The sequence below is a fragment of the Oreochromis aureus genome, linkage group 4, assembly GCF_013358895.1.
Source record: "Oreochromis aureus strain Israel breed Guangdong linkage group 4, ZZ_aureus, whole genome shotgun sequence".
Classification (NCBI taxonomy): Eukaryota; Metazoa; Chordata; class Actinopteri; order Cichliformes; family Cichlidae; genus Oreochromis; species Oreochromis aureus.
The window spans coordinates 4,332,817-4,341,514 of record NC_052945.1 but is presented as its reverse complement, the minus strand read 5'-3'; positions in this window follow the sequence as shown (position 1 = coordinate 4,341,514).

The window sequence follows — 8,698 nt, the reverse complement described above, 5'->3', positions numbered from 1 at the left end:
TGCTTCCTCTATCCCCTCACCACCCCTCACCACGTGGCAGATGTCTGCTCCACCTGGCTGAGCGCTTCCTCATAAGGGGAACTCCTGGTCTTTCTAATATTTCACAGTGCGCCTACAGTGAAAAGTGCCCTGAAATGACTGTTGTTGTGAACTGGAGAATTCAGGATATTTAAATTTTCAATGTGAAAAACGAGCAAAAAGGAAGTGCGCATACGTGTGTGTTTGTTTTGTGTGTACACTGAATGCACCTGCGTGAACACCTTGTTTATTTCTACTTTAAGGCGGGGCGTCTCTCTCCACAGGTGCGCAGCCTCAGCTCAGGTATAAAGGATGAAGCAGCTTGCCGTTATACAAGCTTGAAGCGGCTGTGATCTGTCTAGAATGGATGCGATCAAGTGCATCGGAAACTGCTTTTTTATGTTTCTCGTCGCCGTCGCGTTTGACGTGATCGGCATGATTATGATTTTCATCGGGATCTTCGCCAACTTGCGCATCAACGGACTCTTTTATGGCGACTTCTTGATCTACAGCGGCTCCTTGATTATTTTCATCAGCCTGGCCTGCTGGCTCATGTGGTACGTGGGCAACGTCCAGGTGTCAGTGGATGACGGTTATAAGAAGAGGAACAGCATCGTGCAGCTGGCCAGGAAACTATCCGAGAGGTTAACCATGAAGCTGAAAGGAGGGGAGGAAAGCATTAAGTGCGTGGAGGATGAGGAGAGCAGCCATGGGGGATCCTCTCCACACAAAGCCAGCAGGGTGACGTGGGGCAGATCCACCGCCTACTGCAATGAAGGCTATGATACCTCATCGGACATCCCTGACGTGGAGAGCAAAATGGCCAACAATGACACGACCTGATGTCATGATGAGTACCTGTGCATCTTGCCGCTTTATTGTGCCTCTTTCTGGAGCCTTCTGTACAGTATGTAGAGAAAGAGGGACGATGCTACTGCAAGTTATGTTTTCCAGGCTTCTCAGTCAAACCTAGATGGGCATTATGTCTGGACCTGCTCTGTCAAACATGTTTAAATAGGCTGTAAATCAAAATGTTAGAAATACTGAGGCGCAAGGCCCAGCACGCACCCCGCCCTTTATACTCTGTTCTTTCTCACTGAGCGTATGCTTTACTTTCTGGTCTGTAATTTCATATTAATGACTTTGTACATTTCCTAGAAAGAATTCACCACCATTTGCAGGGAAATAAGAAAGAGAGTTCACTCGAGGCATTCTCAGCAAATCAATTCAAAATGAATTGTGAGTCCTTTTCAGTCGGAGCACAGCGGGGCACTTTAACTTGAAAATGTGTTAAAGCAGAACTTTCTTTGTTCTTTCCAGAAAACTTTTAAAAGGAATGATTAGAAACTGTGGATCTATATAAGATAAAACACGACCTGTTGTGCTGTAGCTGCTTCAGGCCCCAGAACCTCACTGGTCCCGGACTCTTTAGATTCTGCCAGCTAATAGTTTGCACTAACTTTTTGTTTGAATCACCTACATTATAGTCTAATATTGTGGCCCCCTCTCCCATTTTGTTGAGGCTTTTATCTATTAGAGCTTATTTTCTGCTTGTGTTGCAAATTTAATATATAAAATGTGCAATAAAAAGGAAAGAATTTGGGAAAACAGTGAGGACATCAGGGGCCCTGAGCAGACTGACAGCCTTGCAGCTAGAAATACAATTCTGGATACTCTATGTTTATTTATTTATTTTTGCTTGTATAAAAAATGAACATATATTAACATTCATTTTAACAATTGTTACATATTTAGAGTCTACGAAAATCACACTTTATTTTATTTGTATTTTTTCTGTACCTGATTGTAGATTTAAAATAAGCTGGATAAGCAGAGAATGCACAGATATACCTCTGAGTCACAGCTACAATTACAAGGTGAAACGACTGATTATTGATAGCCCTCCATTACTTCATTTCTTCCCCTTTTAGCTGCTAAGTAGACACAGTAAAGATAGGTCGTGTTTGCTGTTTGCTTTGCTGTCAGTGCAAAACAAACACTGGTCAGACTGGTTTGACTCAGCAGAGTGGTGATGGCAAAACAAAGCTAGACAAGGCTTAACTTTACTTTATAGCATTCTCCATACGCAGATATGATATAATTTGTTTGGGACAGTACATTTCTGATAGTACATTTATATTTATAGATATGTTTGGGAGCAGCAGCCTCTGTTTGTCCACTGACGGCACACCTTATGCAAACGCGGCCTCTGCAGGGTTCAGTTGATCAAGCACTGAAATGGCTTCTGACAAACAGAGTCAGTGTGACTGACAGCTGTGCTCGCTTTAATCAAAGCCACGGCGTTACAGTAAATAAAGCTGAATCCGTCTCCGCTGTGCACGCTTCCTCTAACAGTAGGCAGGACAGCGAGTCAAAGCCGGAGACAAAAAGACAAATAGTGGCAGCATGACTGGTCAAACAAGGTACTCACAGAGAAGTTTCCATTACGTGCATTTCCTCTTTGTGGCTGCACTTTATAATACGTGTCACTACTGTCGAGCTGCATGAACCGTGAAATATCAAATAGTTGGAAATGCTTTAATGCAGTGTATCCACCCTGCAGAGCTGCTCCCAAGGCAAATACAAAAGGTAACTAGAGTATATCTCCAGGGATAAATCTCCAGTCAGTGAGACTGAAGCGACGAGGAGGCTCTGAGCGATCTGATAAAAGATGCGACGCCTCGAATCGCTTTGGTTTCATTAGCTGAACAGAAAGATCCGGGGTCCCTGAATAATTACGGCAAGCTTATCACCGTGTAAACACAAGCTCGGTGGCAGCTGATTATGAAATATATGTGCATAAATCTGTCACACTGGTTTGAGACAATGGGTAGAGGTGTCTCAGTAATGACACGTGGAAGGTGCAAAACAAGTCAGCCCTTCAGAGGAATGAAGGCGTGCTGTGGGGTTTTAAAGATCTGTTAATGAGCAAAACCCGTTGTTTTGGTTTTTAGACCAGTTTTGCCACAAAGCTCTGCTATGAAAGAAATGTAGAGGTGTGCTGGATAAAAAAAAAAGAATGTTCCCCAAGACAGGAAGCACAGACTGTTTAGTCTCGTCAGGCCTTCAGACGACATCCATCTGCCCGTCTCATCCGGCCCGGCTATGGAGCAGAATAAGTGCAGCAGCACATTCCTGGCGCTGGCTTTGATTTTAGACATCGTCGGCCTGATCCTCTTCTTCATCGGGATCTTCGCTCCGTTGAGCTTCTGGGACTTTTTTGTGATATCTGGACCTTTGCTGATCTTCCTGAGTCTGATCTTCTGGATATTCTGGTACATGGGGGACCTGACTGTGTCTGAGGAGGAGCTCAACTTACCCAAACATGACATCCTGTAACTACAGTATGAGTGAAACTGGACTGAGTCATGTCTGGGCGAGCTTCTGATCACTTTCCAACTGATTGCACGAGCAGGTCAAACTGAGCTGACTCTGTGGTTCTCTGGAACTCACTGAGGTTTTGTGCTTTACATCCAAATCCGGCAAAGACCAGGAGCACATCTGACTACTCCCAGGAGAGAAAGAAAACTCCACCATTTGTCTTCAGGCTAAAAACACATTTTCGGCACACTGGACAGCAGCGATCCCCACACTTTGATGGAAATATATTTGACAGCACTTTCATGCGTTTGAAAACTTGTGCCAAGTTGATGCATTGTGCCTTATTTATGTCACTGTTATATCTGTCTATATATTGTGAGTTTATATTTATATTTCAACATGACTTTGCACATCCATGTAAGCCTTTGAAACTAGTAACTAAATATGCTCTGAGATGACTGACGTGTGATCTTTGTGAGGCAGCTCCTCAAACTGGCCAAACTGGCACTGTGGGTTTTGGGTTGGGGTTATTTTTAGTTAGATCCACCCAGTGTAAACGCTCTCGCACAAAGAAATGTAAGTAGAGAGGTCAGAAATGTGTTCCCTCGCGAAACAACGGCACACCAGTAACTCATTTAAAGTACTTTACCTTAAAAAGAAGAAAAAAAAGCAGAACCTGAACGCTGGATTCAGTTTACGCACCGCAACAGTCACTAAAGGGAGTGAAACTAATACTCTTTCTCCACACCCAATTCTTCCCAGCCTTAATCAGCACTCAAGGCACCATTAGCTCCCTCAGACATGCGAAGTGTTATTAATGTGTCCATTTGGTTCCTGCCCCTGAGAGAGGAAATGGAGAAGAGGTGTAATGGGTCTCTCTCTCTTTGGAAAGAGATGGAAACCCCTCCTGCTCAGCTGCTCCTCTCCCCCGGGGACACCACCTTCTCTATTATGCTAAAATCCCAAAGTTGCCTACATGGTATATGTTGTTGCAATCTTAAACACAGCCACACGTAACACAATCAATACTAGCACTTCCCATGTGACACGCTGTTTATGAGGGGGTAGAACGAGGCCATGAGACTCAAATTTCAATCCTGGGTGGTTAGCACAATATGGTAAGATAAGATAAGATAAGATAAGATAAGATGACCTTTATTAGTCCCACAGGTGGGAAATTTGTTTTGTTACAGCAAAAGTGCAAAGTTATGTAGCAGAAATTAGAAAACACTGGAATGCAATAAAATACAATAAAATAAAATAAAATGCTATATACAATAGAATAAAATAGAAATACAAATACTATATACAACTGATGGTGAAGCATACACCGCGTCAGAGAAGCGCCTGTGGTTTTAAAGAGCTTTGTCCAATATTTTCTAGCCATTAGTGGACGCTACTCTTCCCGGATTGTAGCGAAAACTGGGCTGAGTGTCACTACGGAAAGTATGACAAGCATAAAGATCAGGAAGGAATAAATTTGTCTTCCGTATTTTTACCGTGGTTTCTGCTAGGCGTCAATAAATCATTTTGAGTCCATAAATCATGAATCGTAACCTAATGTTTGAGAACTATCAATTACTGAAAATCTCTATTGTGTATTAATGTATTATCAGATAAACATCAGCCCATTAGGAAGCTTATTTTGATAAGCTGCACTCTTTGAATGTTGTTATTAAAAAGCAGATGAATGTCTGTGTTGGCAGTAGGCAGATAAATCTTTCTTTTGGCAGGTGATGAAGTGATCATAATGTGTTTATTATTTCTACTTCTCCAGCCTAAAAGCTTAAAATGGCTGTTGGCTTCATGATGTCATCGTTTCAGCACCAGGGAAGGTGTACGTCTCCCCCCAGTGGTCAGTAAGGTTTATGTTCCTGGCTGCTGTGAGAATATTGTTGACAAAACAGGAAAAAGAAGAAGAAGAAATGAAACCACCTGACCTCATTTCTGGAGAGAAAGTGACCCTGTATTTATTTTGATTCCAATTACATCTGAGTGCAGTGGATTGGAGGAATTGGCCAAACTATTGGTGAAATACAGCCTATAAATAAAACTTTTTGAGTTATTACACTTAAACAGTGGAAATTTAAGTTAACTATACTGTTAAATTACAGCTGATTATGTTTTTAATCAACATATAGTAAAATAAAAAATAATTTTTTCTTGTGACAGCGTCATTACATTTTTACAAAATCATGTCAGCAAAAACATTTTATAAAATTAATTTTACATCTGATTTTACTGTTAGGTAGCTAGCTCTGGGTTGAAGCCCATTTTTACTTTACTTGCTGGATTGCTTTGATTCTTCGTGGCATAGATTCAACCACCATCACACTGTTGCTGCAGATTTCTCAGCTGCACATGTCTGATGTGAATCTCCTGTTCCATCACATCCCTACGCTGCTCTGTTTCATCGAGATCTCGTGAACATGGAGGCTGTTTGAGTACAGTGAACTCATCGTCATGTTCAAGAAACCAGTTTGACTTAAGCTTTGTGATCTGGTGTGTTATCCTGCTGGAAGGAGCCATCAGGGTCCAGCATGGTTATGAAGTAAATAAAGGGGCCCGAGATGTACCATGAAAATATCCCCCACACATCACAACAACAACCACCTGAACAAATGACACAAGGCAGAATGGATCTATGCTGTCATGCTGTTTACACCAAATTATGAACTTACTATTTAAGTGTCACAGCTGAAATTGGGATTCACATTTTCCAGTATGCTTTTCTGTAAACTTTGGTGGTAACTAGTGGTTATTTCAGTTGCTGTTGAGCTTCATATCAGCTCAAAGCAGACATTTTCCTCAGACCTCTGGCATCAGCAAGGCATTTTTTCTCAAAGAGCTGCCACTCATGGGATATTTCCACAAACCATTAAATGCTCAACAGTTTCTAAAATACTCAGACCAGTCTGTCTGACACCAAAAACCATGCCACGCCCTAACAAAGTGGCAGGTGCGCTTGTATGACGTGTACACTGGAATAAACCAACAGGTGAGCCTTTATTTACTTTTGAGGTTTATTCAAAAAGGTTGCTTTTCTTTGTTTTGGACATTTAAAATCAAAAAGGAATTGACCCTGAGTAACTTTCAGTCAAGGCAAATGCATTACCCTTCCAAGTGTACAAAAGCATAGTATTTTATGTGGATATCAATCTCCAACCTGTTGGAAATAACCAGTGAGAACCTCTAAAGTATATGTTTTCAACAAACCTCCTGTTCCTGTTTAAATATATTTATATCTATCCTGTACATTTTAGAATTTCATCAAAGCTGTTTAGATGTTTCCAGAAGTCTCAGTGTTTAAAACCAAATTAAAGCCATCCTTGTTTACTCTTTCAACTGTCTAGTTCCTGCATGGTCTAAATGGCCCTTTTTATTTATTTATTTTATCTTTTTTATGTTCACTTAATCTTTACTATTGCTTCATTTTATTTCTACTCCTTTTACCTGTTTTAACCAAGCAGCAACAAAAAAACTGCAGTTCCTCTTTTGGCCACGTGAGGCTGCTATAGTAGAGAGTCAGACCCCTCAGACTTCCATGTTAAAATGCCCAACTTTACAGCACAAGCAAATATGTTTACAGAATGATACAAAATACCTCTCCTTTATGGATAGGTTGCTCTTGATAAACACTTGTAAGGAAGATTATTTGTTATAACTCAAATGTGGATGATGAAGCTAAGCCTTGATGGTATTTTCCATAAATCTGTTACAGGTCACAATGACTACATCCCTGTCAGTTTTTACTTGGCCATTGTATCTCCAGCTGTTTCTCTCCATGTCCAAACCAGAGAATAATCAAAGTTTTATATTTCTTTAAAATCTTCATGAAGTTAGCCACCTGGCCACATGTAGCTGGTGCATCGTAATGTAAGGATGTTTGCACAACTGCAGAGTTCGGATGTACGTATGTGTGAGTTTGGGATAAAAACACATCTTGTAGCCATGTGCACTTTGTAATGTTGGATACGGTAAGGTACTATAGATGTGTAAAGATCTGTACAGTGTAGCTGTGAAATTAACAGAAATTCTCAGTTTTCTCCAATAGTCCAGAAGACAACACCTTCTTCCTGTTTTTACTTTTGTTGCTTCTGTCCCAGACACATCTGGCCAATCAGCAGACTGAATACTCAAATGTGGTCTGTGGTGATGCATGTCGGTTCACTTGGAGTTCAATTTGATTTTTCTCTGTGTGAAAACAAACCACACCACAGGGAAAAGCTATAAGTTTTAAAACAATCATCAACTGATGTGGACCAGAGTAAACAAACTATAGGTGTGAAAACACCCAAAGACTCAGTCACAAAAAACAGGAAGGCATGTAAACATCTACACAGGCCCTCTCACTCACAGTCCAGTGATCAAAATTATGTTAAACAGACCCTTGCGTACTCACAGACGTGGAAAGTATAAGCGGTGTGACAGGTGTCCCCATGCTTGGCCCACTGACAGTCTGAAAGATGGATGTAGCCACTTGGATGTCACCCACTGGTTTGTGAAGGAACCCTGTTGCTGAGCACTTTTGCTGTTGCTGTGTTTGTGTTTTTGAAACTGGAAGTGAGGCGTGGCGGCTGGATCTGATTCTGACTGTCTCACGGCAGTCACAGACTGCCGTGAGACTGTTTAACATAACACTGCTACTGACTTTCTTCTACAGTTTTCTTTGTGAAAGACAGCGGGCCAGGTTGACATTGTCTGGGGGCCGCTGCAGGACTTATTTTACGTAGCACTGGTGGCTGCAACTTTAGTGCTGCGACTCATACTGGTTTCAGTGTTGCTTTAGTGTTTTTTTCATTGATATATAACAAATCTATCAAACCTCATAAAGGGGTTAGAAGAGGGATTGTGGATGTATTGGGAAAATTATGATGAGCATCCAGGCAGGAGGAAAAGATCACAGAGGAGATTCGTGAAGGAGAGGGCTGATGTGACGGAGGAGGATGGTGTGAATAGGGTGAGATGGAGGCAGATGATTTTGTCTCAAGGAACCCCCAAAGTGAACAACCCAAAGTTTACTTTAGGGTCTTGATGTTCTGTGATATGCCATCCGGGACTAAAGGCTATATTATCAACTCCACAAAATAAAACTGAATCTTTATTACTGCATAAACGTGGAATTCCAAGCTTTTTCTCCTTTGTTCTTGATCATCTGTTTGCTTAAACTGCTGAAGATTCAAGCATTTTCCTTTTGTTAAGCTTTCCAAACACTCTGACCAACTGTGTATTCAAACCATTGATATGTTAACTAACCTTGGCTTTACCTCGTGGATGCACCCACAGGCTGTTAACACCTGATTATCACTTCGCACCTGATCAGATGTCATATTGTCTGACAGAGGCATTTACTAGTCTC